General features: G+C 38.4%; 1 pseudogene; it reads left to right on the forward strand.

Annotated features, from left to right (window-relative positions):
• Positions 1-1,351: 1,351 nt before the first annotated feature.
• The window catches only part of LOC134327132 (lutropin-choriogonadotropic hormone receptor-like), a 41,232-nt pseudogene continuing 25,478 nt past the window's right edge, over positions 1,352-17,105 (forward strand).

Consider the following 17,105-nt stretch of genomic DNA (forward strand, 5'->3'; position numbering starts at 1 on the left):
GTCAGTGTCACTGCAGTGCTGAGAATCATCCACCACCTAAATAATACCTACTCTGTGGTGGTCCTGTGGGGGTCCTGACCATTGAAGAACAGGGTGAAAGCAGGTTAAAAAAGTATGTAGAGAAACAGATGGACTACAGTCAGTAATTGTAGGGAGGTGGTTTTAATGTTATGGCTGATCAGTGTAATACATTATAGTGTACAAAATATTACCTTAATCCTAAATTTTTAATAACTGTTTAGTTGTATGAATTAAACCTTATTAAAAACCACACGTGAAGATGTTTTAGTAGAAATGCTGCCATCTGAATATAAAAGACTGATGATTGGCTATGTCTGTGGAGAAGATGGATTGTCACCCTATCCACCCTGTATTCCTGCCTTGCTTCCAGTATTTTTTAGTGACACCAGATCCACTGCAACTCTGACCAGGACAAAGCGGTTGATGGAAAAAAAAACAATGATTGGCTGTTGTTCAAGGGGAGTGCCAGAGAGGATTCCTCATAACTACACAATGCTGATCCACATATGAAATCGCCTCGTGAAGGTAAAAAGATGCTGTCGGCTACTGCACACGTGTCGAAGGGACGTGTGTTAGTCATGGCTCTCCTCAGTCAGGGTGGAAATCAACATCATTAGAGAGGAATCGTAATGCAATTGGGTACTTGGATAAAGACTAGATTGGAAGGAAAATTGGGGGGAAAGTACAGTTTCTTTCTGGGGAATAATTGTAACAATGTTTGTATATTTATATTTATAATATTTACATGTATAATATACTGTAACTGTGAGGCCTAATTACAGTCACAAAAATGGCTAAGAAAAGTATGCCGTATATCTTCAACCAAAACCTGACTACCAAAGCACCGGAGGCTTAAACTGGTCATAATTTACTGACTACAGAATTAAGGCCATGGCCATCCCAGTCCTCTGATCTGAACCCCATAAAAATCAGTGAGGTAAGCTGAAGAGGAAACATCACAGGCATCTAAAAGATCTAAACAGATTTTCATTGAAGAAACGGTCTCACATGTTTTCATTAGTGAATGGACACAGCAACAGATGGGCTACACTTATCTGTATGTGTACCATGTAAATGTAAATACCGGGTAAGTGTGCCTAATAAAAGTGTAATTACTAGCAATAATGATTAAGCATGTCAACATGCAGCTTTAACCAGTTTTCAATGCGGGAAAACAGGGCAAAGCATGCTGACCTGCTGAAGAGATAACCCAGTAAATAAACGGGTTGTGCATACACCAAGTAGTGACGTAGCTGTGCCAAGCTGACGCTCCGTTACATGGTATCTACAGGTGGGAGGAAGGACTGCTCGCTCCGACGGGTTATTCAGGATAAATCTGGCAACACATGTGGACGGCTGCTGAACACTGCGCTGTAGATCCGAGGGCAAATACATGAAACATATAAATAAATAAAGTAGTTCTATGTGTTAAAGGAGCGTTTTGATGAGGATTATGGTGTCGATGCGCACACTTTATTTAGTTCTGATCGCCTGGACGCGACTCTGCCAAACCAGGACTTTTTCCTGCCCACCGATCTGCCAATGCACCGAGGGTACAGTCAGATGTACAGGGCACACCGAGAAAAACTACCGGACTTTGTTCTCCATATACAGCATGTACGTATTTTTAATACACGACCTTTTAGTTTTAATAATTAAAGAATAATAAGGTAAAGACACGTGTTATTAGTTTTACATAGGCAGTAACCATGTGGTGTATTATTTATGTTTGCAGAAGACTGGTACATTTGCCCTTCACTGAGGTGCACAGCAGAACTTTTCAAGGTTTACTAAACGTTACAAGAATGTAAGTGTAAATACATAATGTACACTAATTTTAGATGACTAGAGTTATATATGTGACTGTATATACATAAACAGTAAATATTTGAAGTATTATGATATATATATATATATATATATATATATATATATATACAAACACAACAGATATATATAAACTAAATATTTTAAGTGTTATGCTATATATATATATATATATATATATATATATATATATATATATATATATATACAGTGTATCACAAAAGTGAGTACACCCCTCACATTTCTGCAGATATTTAAGTATATCTTTTCATGGGACAACACTGACAAAATGACACTTTGACACAATGAAAAGTAGTCTGTGTGCAGCTTATATAACAGTGTAAATTTATTCTTCCCTCAAAATAACTCAATATACAGCCATTAATGTCTAAACCACTGGCAACAAAAGTGAGTACACCCCTTAGTGAAAGTTCCTGAAGTGTCAATATTTTGTGTGGCCACCATTATTTCCCAGAACTGCCTTAACTCTCCTGGGCATGGAGTTTACCAGAGCTTCACAGGTTGCCACTGGAATGCTTTTCCACTCCTCCATGACGACATCACGGAGCTGGCGGATATTCGAGACTTTGCGCTCCTCCACCTTCCGCTTGAGGATGCCCCAAAGATGTTCTATTGGGTTTAGGTCTGGAGACATGCTTGGCCAGTCCATCACCTTTACCCTCAGCCTCTTCAATAAAGCAGTGGTCGTCTTAGAGGTGTGTTTGGGGTCATTATCATGCTGGAACACTGCCCTGCGACCCAGTTTCCGGAGGGAGGGGATCATGCTCTGCTTCAGTATTTCACAGTACATATTGGAGTTCATGTGTCCCTCAATGAAATGTAACTCCCCAACACCTGCTGCACCCATGCAGCCCCAGACCATGGCATTCCCACCACCATGCTTGACTGTAGGCATGACACACTTATCTTTGTACTCCTCACCTGATTGCCGCCACACATGCTTGAGACCATCTGAACCAAACAAATTAATCTTGGTCTCATCAGACCATAGGACATGGTTCCAGTAATCCATGTCCTTTGTTGACATGTCTTCAGCAAACTGTTTGCGGGCTTTCTTGTATAGAGACTTCAGAAGAGGCTTCCTTCTGGGGTGACAGCCCTGCAGACCAATTTGATGTAGTGTGCGGCGTATGGTCTGAGCACTGACAGGCTGACCCCCCACCTTTTCAATCTCTGCAGCAATGCTGACAGCACTCCTGCGCCTATCTTTCAAAGACAGCAGTTGGATGTGACGCTGAGCACGTGCACTCAGCTTCTTTGGACGACCAACGCGAGGTCTGTTCTGAGTGGACCCTGCTCTTTTAAAACGCTGGATGATCTTGGCCACTGTGCTGCAGCTCAGTTTCAGGGTGTTGGCAATCTTCTTGTAGCCTTGGCCATCTTCATGTAGCGCAACAATTCGTCTTTTAAGATCCTCAGAGAGTTCTTTGCCATGAGGTGCCATGTTGGAACTTTCAGTGACCAGTATGAGAGAGTGTGAGAGCTGTACTACTAAATTGAACACACCTGCTCCCTATGCACACCTGAGACCTAGTAACACTAACAAATCACATGACATTTTGGAGGGAAAATGACAAGCAGTGCTCAATTTGGACATTTAGGGGTGTAGTCTCTTAGGGGTGTACTCACTTTTGTTGCCGGTGGTTTAGACATTAATGGCTGTATATTGAGTTATTTTGAGGGAAGAATAAATTTACACTGTTATATAAGCTGCACACAGACTACTTTTCATTGTGTCAAAGTGTCATTTTGTCAGTGTTGTCCCATGAAAAGATGTACTTAAATATTTGCAGAAATGTGAGGGGTGTACTCACTTTTGTGATACACTGTATATATACAGGGGTTGGACAAAATAACTGAAACACCTGGTTTTAGACCACAATAATTTATTAGTATGGTGTAGGGCCTCCTTTTGCGGCCAATACAGCGTCAATTCGTCTTGGAAATGACATATACAAGTCCTGCACAGTGGTCAGAGGGATTTTAGGCCATTCTTCTTGCAGGATAGTGGCCAGGTCACTACGTGATGCTGGTGGAGGAAAACGTTTCCTGACTCGTTTCTCCAAAACACCCCAAAGTGGCTCAATAATATTTAGATCTGGTGACTGTGCAGGCCATGGGAGATGTTCAACTTCACTTTCATGTTCATCAAACCAATCTTTCACCAGTCTTGTTGTGTGTATTGGTGCATTGTCATCCTGATACACGGCACTGCCATTGGATGCACATGGTCCTCCAGAATGGTTCGGTAGTCCTTGGCAGTGACGCGCCCATCTAGCACAAGTATTGGGCCAAGGGAATGCCATGATATGGCAGCCCAAACCATCACTGATCCACCCCCATGCTTCACTCTGGGCATGCAACAGTCTGGGTGGTACGCTTCTTTGGGGCTTCTCCACACCGTAACTCTCCCGGATGTGGGGAAAACAGTAAAGGTGGACTCATCAGAGAACAATACATGTTTCACATTGTCCACAGCCCAAGATTTGCGCTCCTTTCACCATTGAAACCGACGTTTGGCATTGGCTCGAGTGACCAAAGGTTTGGCTATAGCAGCCTGGCCATGTATATTGACCCTGTGGAGCTCCCGACGGACAGTTCTGGTGGAAACAGGAGAGTTGAGGTGCACATTTAATTCTGCCGTGATTTGGGCAGCCGTGGTTTTATGTTTTTTGGATACAATCCGGGTTAGCACCCGAACATCCCTTTCAGACAGCTTCCTCTTGCGTCCACAGTTAATCCTGTTGGATGTGGTTTGTCCTTCTTGGTGGTATGCTGACATTACCCTGGATACCGTGGCTCTTGCTGTCTTGGTCACAGATGCGCCAGCAAGACGTGCACCAACAATTTGTCCTCTTTTGAACTCTGGTATGTCACCCATAATGTTGTGTGCATTGCAATATTTTGAGCAAAACTGTGCTCTTACCCTGCTAATTGAACCTTCACACTCTGCTCTTACTGGTGCAATGTGCAATTAATGAAGATTGGCCACCAGACTGGTCCAATTTAGCCATGAAACCTACCACACTAAAATGACAGGTGTTTCAGTTATTATGTCCAACCCCTGTATATACAGTGTATCACAAAAGTGAGTACACCCCTCACATTTCTGCAAATATTTTATTATATCTTTTCATGGGACAACACTATAGAAATAAAACTTGGATATAACTTAGAGTAGTCAGTGTACAACTTGTATAGCAGTGTAGATTTACTGTCTTCTGAAAATAACTCAACACACAGCCATTAATGTCTAAATGGCTGGCAACATAAGTGAGTACACCCCACAGTGAACATGTCCAAATTGTGCCCAAAGTGTCAATATTTTGTGTGACCACCATTATTATCCAGCACTGCCTTAACCCTCCTGGGCATGGAATTCACCAGAGCTGCACAGGTTGCTACTGGAATTCTCTTCCACTCCTCCATGATGACATCACGGAGCTGGTGGATGTTAGACACCTTGAACTCCTCCACCTTCCACTTGAGGATGCGCCACAGGTGCTCAATTGGGTTTAGTCCATCACCTTTACCTTCAGCTTCCTCAGCAAGGCAGTTGTCATCTTGGAGGTTGTGTTTGGGGTCGTTATCCTGTTGGAAAACTGCCATGAGGCCCAGTTTTCGAAGGGAGGGGATCATGCTCTGTTTCAGAATGTCACAGTACATGTTGGAATTCATGTTTCCCTCAATGAACTGCAGCTCCCCAGTGCCAGCAACACTCATGCAGCCCAAGACCATGATGCTACCACCACCATGCTTGACTGTAGGCAAGATACAGTTGTCTTGGTACTTCTCACCAGGGCGCCGCCACACATGCTGGACACCATCTGAGCCAAACAAGTTTATCTTGGTCTCGTCAGACCACAGGGCATTCCAGTAATCCATGTTCTTGGACTGCTTGTCTTCAGCAAACTGTTTGCGGGCTTTCTTGTGCGTCAGCTTCCTTCTGGGATGATGACCATGCAGACCGAGTTGATGCAGTGTGCGGCGTATGGTCTGAGCACTGACAGGCTGACCTCCCACGTCTTCAACCTCTGCAGCAATGCTGGCAGCACTCATGTGTCTATTTTTTAAAGCCAACCTCTGGATATGACGCCGAACACGTGGACTCAACTTCTTTGGTCGACCCTGGCGAAGCCTGTTCCGAGTGGAACCTGTCCTGGAAAACCGCTGTATGACCTTGGCCACCATGCTGTAGCTCAGTTTCAGGGTGTTAGCAATCTTCTTATAGCCCAGGCCATCTTTGTGGAGAGCAACAATTCTATTTCTCACATCCTCAGAGAGTTATTTGCCATGAGGTGCCATGTTGAATATCCAGTGGCCAGTATGAGAGAATTGTACCCAAAACACCAAATTTAACAGCCCTGCTCCCCATTTACACCTGGGACCTTGACACATGACACCAGGGAGGGACAACGACACATTTGGGCACAATTTGGACATGTTCACTGTGGGGTGTACTCACTTATGTTGCCAGCTATTTAGACATTAATGGCTGTGTGTTGAGTTATTTTCAGAAGACAGTAAATCTACACTGCTATACAAGTTGTACACTGACTACTCTAAGTTATATCCAAGTTTCATGTCTATAGTGTTGTCCCATGAAAAGATATAATGAAATATTTGCAGAAATGTGAGGAGTGTACTCACTTTTGTGATACACTGTATATACATATATATATATATATATATATATATATATATATATATATATATATATATATATATATCAGAATCAGAATCAGAATCGGGCTTTATATATATATATATATATATTAGGGCTGTCGAAGTTAACGCGATAATAACGCATTAACGCAATCTCAATTTAACGCGATTAAGATAAATAGTGCCATTAACGCAAATTCTAGTTCATGTTGAGACTTGACTGGTAAAACAAACGTTTTAATGTCGGACATGTCACCGTTTTTCATTTGCGGTTTGTTAACATAATGTAAAAGAGCGTCGTAGCATCTGCACTTGCATAATAAAGAAATAAATACACGCTATATTCACAAGTTGTCGGGAGCAGAACACTTTATTAACTTATTCTGTTACGGTAAAGAATACCGGACAGCTGAGTCAAGCACGTTGTCCATGAACTATGGAAGCCCCAAAGGGTCAAAACACACTCACTTCGTGTAGAAACGTCCATCAAACCATTGGATAGTATTACTGCCTAGTATGTGAGTGAATAAAACTCCCTTACAGTTTTCTCTTGTCCCAGCAGTTTTTAACATAAGTACATTTAGCATAAAATGTGTTCACCATTTTAATTGTAACATTTCACTTAAAAATCCTTGTTTTCTATAACATTTACACAGATTTTTTTTAATGCGATTAATCGCGATTAACTATATGAAATTCTGAGATTAATCGCGATTAAAAATTTTAATCGTTTGACAGCCCTAATATATATATATATATATATATATATATATATATATATACACAAACACAACAGATATATATAAACAATAAAAATGTGAAGTATTAGGCTATATATATATATACACACACAAACACAACAGATATACATAAGCAGTAAATATTTGAAATGTTATGCTATATATATATATATATACTGTATATATAAGACATACTGTAGTTTATATATGTGTATAGAAAGAGAGGAGGAAAGAAGGATGAAAATGGGAGAATAATGAAATTGAATAAATATGTACATATATAATGTATATATTTATACATTCTATAAAGTGCAGAAATGCTTACATGCTAAATGTAAACAATGACTAAGTGTAAACAGCGTTTTCCAAGTGTTATCCTGAACTGGTATTGCACATGCCCCTCACCACAACATAATGCCACAGATTCTGTAATAATAATACAACTTCTTCACGTCTGTTGTATTTTGTTGTTTTTAAACTGTCATTGCTCTAGCAGGTATATCTTACTCTATAATAAAACCATAGTAGTGATATGTTTTATTATGACAACCATGGTAAGTGTATCATAAAACTTTGTATTGATGCCTAAAAAACACAAATATTTGTTTATCACATATTTGACCAAGGTGCCACAGTGGTTTTACTGATCACATGTTTTTTGATCTTTAATGAACTGAACTGTGCTAGTTCAAAGAAGATCTTACTGGTAATTAAATGTTGAAGCACAACACGTTCATGCTTTTAATATGGAGAATGATTCTCTTTATTAATATAACACTATGGTCACCTATTCTAACACTACTACTAATTTACTTTGTTGCATTATGTTAACTATGCTAACCAAACTCAAATTGCAAGTACACCTGTTAATAAGTTCATGTTAATCTTTACTTAAGTTGTCATACTCCTGGACCTGATAATTATACAGTAATACTTTTATGTATATCGTGATATATCATATCGGGGCTCTTACTGGCCTAAATGCTAGTTCAACATTAAATCAGATCCAATGATGTTTTATGCAGTTAGGATTTAATGTTGATTGACAACACATTATCTGCATGGACTCTAATTATATTAAGGCACTCTACCCTAAAAAACTGTTGGTTTAGTTACTTTAAGTGTATGAGTACTGGTGTTAGCCAATACTCAGAAAATACTGGCCTAAATGACTGTCATAATAAGTATGCTTAATAATATTTAAAAGCCCAAATTTGCTTAGATAAACAAATGTGTTTTTGAAAAAATATCAAAATAAAAAGTAATAAAACACCTAATTAAAACATAGTAATATTAAGAATATATTCAATTATAATACTGCCAGGATATTATTGTGGTTGTAGTATGATACATTGTACTAACTCCAATAAGTTCAGCAGTGAAACCATTGTGTTTGAATTAAGATAAACAATGTTTTATACTTTTGATTATACATTAAAATGTTTTAACTGTTTTAAACCTTATGGTAAATGTGCTGGCTATATGCCCGATCATCAATGCACTATGGTTTTACCTTAGCACCTTCTAGTACAATATACTTGTGGACTCATGGACTAACATATTGTATTTTTTTCTGAGTCTGAGATCACAAGTGAAAATCATATCTATATTATCTATATTTGTTATAGATCATTCAGATGAAAAGTTTAAATCTTTAAACAGGTTTCATGGATTTCAGAATGTTTTACTATTAAAAATCAAGTAGGTACATTTAAACAAATCAGTCAGAAATCCTTGAGTCTTATCCTTCTGTTAAAGCACATTCTTTGATAACACTTAGATTTGATATACTTATCAGAAGCTCATTTATGTTTGTTAAATACATTTGCAATCATTGTTTACATATTCTAAGTGTGGTGACAATTCAGGTTTTTAGGAGAACATTCAATAATAGCATTGTGACAGTGGTATATTTGGCATCAGGATTAAGTGAATGAGTCAAAAGTCAAATAGTACTAATGTCCTTTTCATGTCTGTGTGAGTTTCCTTGAGGTACTCCAGGATTGTCAGGCTGTAGATGGATAAAGTGGTCATTCAAATTTTTGTTAGAAAATCGAGCACACTACTTGTCCACACTACTTTAAGAGTAAATGACTTATGATGATGATGATGATATTATATTATAATGATTATATTTTCTGGAGAAAGTGATAACGGTAGACGTATTTATCCTAAGAACTAGTCTAAAATTACTGAAATCTATTAAAAATATAAGTGTATGTATTACAGTTTTAAAATCCACAACCAAAATTACTAAAAGGATTAAGTAAATGAGTCAGAAGTCAAATAGTACTAATGACTTTAAACAGAGATGGGCTTACTTTGTTTCAATTATGGCTAAATTTCAGGTTTATAATGACAGATCGGGCAAGAATATTAATAAATAAAGCTTTTTTCCCACAGAGACACAGAATAGAAACGTCTTCACAGATACAGAATGTGCTCAATAGGGAACGAGCAACTCCAATCAGCAAAACTATGGTCAAAAGAACACTACAGTGATGCTCTCAAAAGACAAGTAACAGTCTCTAAACCACTTTTCATGAGAGTAAACATGGCAAAACCGTGAACCGTTGGCATGGGCTAAGACATACAAATATTCCAGAGTAGATGACTGGGATAAAAGTCTTATTAACTGATGAATCCAAGTGAGGTTTATGGCAAAAATAAACAGGATATGACAATAATAAATGGGTTTATGTAAAAAGAAAAACAGGAGAGATATTGACCCAAGGTAATGAGAACCCAAGGTAAAACTCCAGTATGTGCTATTTGAGTTTTCAGTGTCATAGTAGACAGCATAATAAAAGTTAATAAATTTTAATGGGCTTTTCTGCAGCCCTTACCATACCACATGACAACCATTGTCTTGTCAGCCTCATTAATAAGTATGCTTACCAAAAAACATCATAGTATTAAATTGTAACTGTAAACTAATTAAATTGTAATAAGCAATAACCATATCACACTATATTTAAGCAGTTGGTTTATGGCTAAAAATCCAAACAATTATAGTTTTTATATGCTTGACCATGACAATGCTATGGCTTTTATTGGAAAAAAAAAAAGTCAGCAATAGTAAAACTGCACCTTAATGTGGTTGGCAGACCATTTTCTCATTTCATGCTTCAGTTATTCAGTATTTTGCGTCCATCGTTCTATGTAAAGCTGACAATACTAACAGCAATAAGGAGATAGGTTGGATTTGCCACTGAACTGTTCCTACTGTAATGAGCATTGTTATTTCAGTGACTTAGGACAGAGTGTTATGTCCTAGATGTTTAAAGTCAATATGAAAGAATGAGTTTCACAAAGACTAATTATTCGCTACATGTAAACACTCAATCTTCTTCTGTCTCTCTCAGCTCTGAGATTTTATAGCCTTGTACTGTATTTAAGGGAACAAACATAAATTAAGGCTTATAGAGATCAACTAGTTAGATCACTGTGTTCTGTTAAAAGATTGTGACTTAGAGTTTATAAATAAATTACTTTACACAGCCAACACTACAATATAGTAAGTCTAAGTATGAAACATATAGAATCCTGCCATAGTACAAGACCTACTCGGTGTTGAAAAAAAATATATGTTACTAAATTGTTGGCATAGTGGTGCAAATAGGTAGTGTTAATGCTGCAAAGCTTTTAAAAAAACAATTTCAATTCACACCTATGGTTACTGTCTGTTTGGACAGTGGCATGTCCTTTTCATGTCTGTGTGAGCTTCCTTGACGTACTCCAGGTTTCTCTTACAACCCAAAAACATGGCTAAAGATGGATAAAGTGGTAATTCACATTTTTGTTACAAAACCGAGCACACTACTTGTCCACACTACTTTAAGAGTAAATTACTAATATGTTTGCTTTGTTAGCCCGCTTTCATGCTGTTCTTCAGTGGTCAGGACCCCCCACAGGACCACTACAGAGCAGGTATTATTTGGGTGGTGGATCATTCTCAGCACTGCAGTGACACTGACATGGTGGTGGTGTGTTAGTGTGTGTTGTTTTTGGTGCAAGTGGATCAAACACAGCAGCGCTGATGGACTTTTTAAACACCTCACTGTGACTGCTGGACTGAGAATAGTCCACCAACCAAAAAATATCCAGCCAACAGCGCCCCATGGGCAGCTTCCTGTGACCACTGATGAAGGTTTAGAAGATGACCAACTCAAACAGAAGCAATAGATGAGCGATCGTCTAGGACTTTACATCTACAAGGTAGACCAACTAGATAGGAGTTTCTAATAGAGTGGACAGTGAGTGGACAAGGTATTTAAAAACTCCAGCAGCTGTGTCTGATCCACTCATACCAGCACAACACACACTAACACACCACCACCATGTCAGTGTCACTGCAGTGCTGAGAATCATCCACCACCTAAATAATACCTACTCTGTGGTGGTCCTGGGAGAGTCCTGACCATTGAAGAACAGAATGAAAGGAGGCTAACAAAGCATGCAGAGAAACAGATGGACTACAGTCAGTAATTGTAGAACTACAAAATGCTTCTATATGATAAGTGGAGCTGATAACATGGACAGTGAGTGTAGAAACAAGGAGGTGGTTTTAATGTTATGGCTGATCGGTGTAGGTCTTCTCTGGGAGATCTTCATCTATGCTGATCTACAGTTTTGAAAATATGTGAACAAATAGCACTACAGTCCATAGCGCTCCCTCTAAATCACTGTTATGTCTTAATTTTTATTAGTTCTCCACTCAACAAATATAAACTCAGCTTAGAAAAATAACCTTGTCTTGTCAAATTAGTAGACTCTAAAAGCCCATGGCTAAAAGCACATTTCATGAAATCCATTACAAGAAACAATCTTAGGTTTGGCTAAAATGATTAACATTGTAAACCCAAAAGAACACCAATTTTATAACAGGCACATTATGTATTATTTATTTAATACACCAACCAAAACTGCAGCCTCATTTTTACTCAGTTTTCCCTCCTAATTTTAGTGATTGTGAATTCCTGTTTATTGACTGACTATTGTCATATGGCAGCTATCAGTCTGGTAGGGTAAGAGGCAATACATTTCCTTCAAGACTTGGCCAGCCATCTTTTTTAAACTAAATTTTATAAATTGCCAGATAACCATACTCGTCGGAGGTTACCTACTCCTTTTGGTACACCTCCAGACAACTAACTACTGATGTTTCAATCTTTTACTCTTGGATAGATGTTTGTGTCAATTGGTGTAAGCCTTAGAAGTTAGCATTACCAATAGCTGAAGTTGGCTTCAGGTGCCTTGGAGGAAGCACAACCGCCATCACCCGTCCAAAGTGGTAGCTGTTGTGATAATAAAGATGCAGTTAGTCAGTGTGAAAAATATACCCTTATACAGATGGGACTATTGACATGAAATTTTCACCAGATGTTGGTAACAACCCAAGTAATCCACACATATAAAGCAGTCAAAACAAATAAGCCCAAAAATTAAGTTATGTGTAATAAAGTGAAATGACACAGGGAAAAAGTATTGAACACGCTTACTGAAATGTATTTAATATTTAGTAGAAAAGCCTTTGTTGGTAATGACAGCTTCAAGACGCCTTCTGTATGGAGAAACTAGTCGCATGCATTGTTCAGGTGTGATTTTGGCCCATTCTTCCACACAAACTGTCTTCAGATCATGAAGGTTCCGGGGGCCTCTTCTATGAACTCTGATTTTCAGTTCTTTCCATAGATTTTCAATTGGATTCAAGTCGGGTGATTGACCACTTGAGAGTTTCCTTGGCTGTGTGTTTGAGATCATTGTCTTGCTGAAATGTCATGTGTTCAATACTTTTTCCCTGTGTCATTTCACTTCATTACACATAACTTAATTTTTGGACTTATTTGTTTTGACTGCTTTATATGTGTGGATTACTTGGGTTGTTACCAACATCTGGTTAAAATTTCATGTCAATAGTCCCATTAGAAATACATTTACTGAGAAAAATGTTGAATACTTATTTCCCCCGCTGTACATTATGTGTGTAGGCGCCCCTCCATATTATCAAGTAAAGAATTATAAAACTAATTTATGGAAAATATGTTTCCATATGACTGTGCCCCAAGGTCCATAAAGACATGGTTTGATTAGTTTAATTTTTCAACTACTCTGTATGTATAAGACTTCTAAACGTTAATTCTCATCTATTCAAAAATTATATATATATATAAAAAAAAGCAGTATTAAATGAGCAATCAGAGTGATTAAATTTGCTTAAATGGTAAATTATAAGTATATACATTTTAACAGCAGACTTTGGAGCTACCATGTTACCTTTAAAAATAAATCACACCAGAGTAACTGTAAGGTCTAGTATGATCATCAATTACAATCCTGTATTGTCATGTCACACAATTTAGTTTAAAATGTCCAGCCAACATGAAGACCTGTTTAAAAAAATATCCAGACCGCTCAGGTGGCGCAGTGGTAAAAACACACGCTGTTCACCAGAGCTGAGATCTCGAATACATCGTATCGAAACCCGGCTCTGCCTGCCGGCTGAGACTTGAGTGGCTACATGAACAACGATTGGCCTGTTGTTCAGATAGGGGCAGGATTAAAGCTGGATGGGGACTGTCTCTCAGACTAGTGTGATTACGACCTCTGCACTACACTGCACTTGTCAAGTTTAGGTGATAAGATGTTCGATTGCTGTGCACATGTCGGAGGGGGCGTGGAGCAGCCTCATCCTCCCCAATCAGGAGCAGGGACCAGCATTAGTGAGAGGATGATCGACAGGTAGAAATTGGATGCACTAAAGTGGAAGAAAAGGGAAAAAAAAAATCCAATTTCCTAATACGCCCATACGCCATATAGCAGCAGACTCCTACCAAAAGCTGTAACACAGTGAAACATGCTGTGCTCTCTGTATTTCTTCACCACTTGTGCCAGTAGGCATTACTGTGGCACCACACGGAGGGGACTTCCATTCCTGCCCTCCTTTTCCAGACCCTTTTTACTGTCTCTGTAAAGTGCCGGCCAAGCTGATGGCACCACTAAAATAAAAACCTGGGTCTCTGTGGTGATATGCTGTTGTAAAAAATGACATTTATATAGTGCAACAGCAAAGCATTGTTTTTAATGTTTGGAGGTTGTGAGTTTAAACCCATACAATAAAGCTGATTGGTCTCACTGTCTGAGTGGAAGAGATGCTGCTGTTGTGTGCTGTATTAATTATGTATATAGCATTTTTAACTTGTGCCTAGATGAGGCAGTCTAAAGCACATTTCTCTAGAAGCAATGTCAGTTTATGCCTGCTTACAACCCCAAAAGCGAGATAGCCATGTTAATTAAAATCAATCAAAAAATATAATTTGTCAATTCCAAATGAGATGCAAATGTACAGTGGTGTTCAAAAAAACAGCAGTCCAACACCATTAACCTGCACAGTTTTTAGTAGAAAATATATTTCTACATAGCAAAAAATTTACTTGAAAGTGTAGTAGAGTAATGAAAACAAAACAAACCCAACAATTAGGACATGCATGCCGCTCATTCTGATTAATCGAAGCATTTATTGAAAGGGGGTTGTATAAAGTAATATCAATGAGGAGTTCAATTGGTGAAGTAATTCCTTCTGCAGAAGAAAGGAGGGTGGCAAATGTTGCACAGGTTGGTCATAGCACATTTCCTTTTGAAATACTGGGTAAAATGGGTTGTTCCAGACATTGTTCTGATGAACAGCGTACTTTGATTAAAAAGCTGATTGTAGAAGGAAAAAACATACAGAGAAGTGCAGCAAATTATAGGCTGCTCATCTAAAATGATCTCAAATGCCTTAAAGTGACAACCAAAACCTGAAAGACGCGGAAGGAAGCGTGGAACTACTGTTCAAATGGATCAAAGAATAGTCAAAATGGCAAATACTCAGCCAGTGATCACCTCCAGAAAGATCAAGGAACATCTGAAGTTACCAGTGAGTACAGAAGATGATTAAGTGAAGCCAATTTACTAGCAAGAACTCCTGGCAAAGTCCCGTTGAGACGTGTCCTGAATGGGTTCAGATTTACCAAGGAACACATTGACTGGTCTAAAGAGAAATGGCTCAACATTTTGTGGACTGATGAAAGAAAAATTTTTCTTTTTGGGTCTAGTGGCCGTAGACAGTATGTCAGACGACCCCCGAGCACTGAATTCAAGCCAGAGTGCACTGTGAAGGTAGTAAAGCATGGTGGTACAGTAGTGTTCAAAAAAATAGCAGTGATTTTAAAAAAGTGAATAAAGCACAAAATCATTATAATAACTTTTATTTCCATAAATGCAAATGCACTGAAAATACTACACTTTTAATTCTAAATCAAAACATTAACAAAATGTAGCCAGTTTGTGTTCATCCTTTACAGAAAGTTAAGAAAAATGAATATTAGGTTGTTCAAAAAAATAGCAGTGCCAGCATTTTTCTTTAAAAACTCAAAAAATGTATCTATAAACTGAAAATGTTTGAGGTTTCACTTTACTTTAAATTACTGAACTAATATTTAGTGGCATAACAATTGTTTCCGAGATCTGTGTTGCATGGAGTCGACCAACTTCTGGCACCTCTGAACAGGTATTCCAGTCCAGGATGATTAGACTACATTCCACAGTTCTTCTGCAATTGTGGGTTTTGCCTCAAAAAAACGCGTTTCAGATATCAGCCCACAAGTTCTCTATGGGATTGAAGTCAGGGGATTGGGCTGGCCACTCTATTACCTCAATCTTGTTTGTCTGTAACCAAGATGTTTTGGGTCATTGTCATGTTAAAACACCTATTTTAAGGACATTTCTTCTTCGACATCGGGCAACATGATCTCCTCAAGTATTCTGATATATTTAAACTGATCCATGATCCCTCACACCATGGTATGAAAAACATCCCCATATCATAGTTTTGTACCACCATGCTTTACTGTCTTCACAGTGTACTTTGGCTCGAATTCAGTGCTCGAGGGTCATCTGACATACTGTCTATGGCCACTTGACCCAAAAAGAACAATTTTGCTTTCACCAGTCCACAAAATGTTGAGCCATTTCTCTTTGGACCAGTCAATGTGTTCCTTGGTAAATCTGAACCCATTCAGGACACGTCTTTTTCTTAACAACGGGACTTTGCAAGGAGTTCTTGCTGGTAAATTGGCTTCACTTAATCATCTTCTATACTCACTGGGAACTTCAGATGTTTCTTGATCTTTCTGGAGGTGATCACTGGCTGAACCTTTGCCATTCTGGCTATTCTTTGATCCATTCAAACAGTAGTTCCACGCTTCCTTCTGCATCTTTCAGATTTTGGTTGTCACTTTAAGGCATTTGAGATCATTTTAGCTGAGCAGCCTATCATTGCTGCACTTCTCTGTATGTTTTTTCCCTCTACAATCAACTTTTTAATCAAAGTACGCTGTTCATCAGAACAATGTCTGGAACAACCCATTTTACCCAGTATTTCAGAAGGAAATGCGCTATGACCAACCTGTGCAACATTTGCCACCCTCCTACATTAAATAAGGGCCAAAATTGACACCCGTTCTTCTGCAGAATGAATGACTTCACCAATTGAACTCCTCACTGCTATTATTTTGAACAAGCCCCTTTCAATCAATGCTTCGATTACTCAGAATGAGCGGCATGCATGTCCTAATTGTTGGGTTTGTTTTGTTTTCAATACTCTACTACACTTTCAAGTAAAATTTTTGCTATGTAGAAATAGCATTTCTACTAAAAACATTGATTTATCAAGTTAATGGTGTTGGACTGCTATTTTTTTGAACACCGCTGTACAAAATGATGATATGGGGATGTTTTTCATACCATGGTGTTACATCTATTTATTAAATACGAGGGATCATGGATCAG

The sequence above is a fragment of the Trichomycterus rosablanca genome, chromosome 14, assembly GCF_030014385.1.
Source record: "Trichomycterus rosablanca isolate fTriRos1 chromosome 14, fTriRos1.hap1, whole genome shotgun sequence".
Lineage (NCBI taxonomy): Eukaryota > Metazoa > Chordata > Actinopteri > Siluriformes > Trichomycteridae > Trichomycterus > Trichomycterus rosablanca.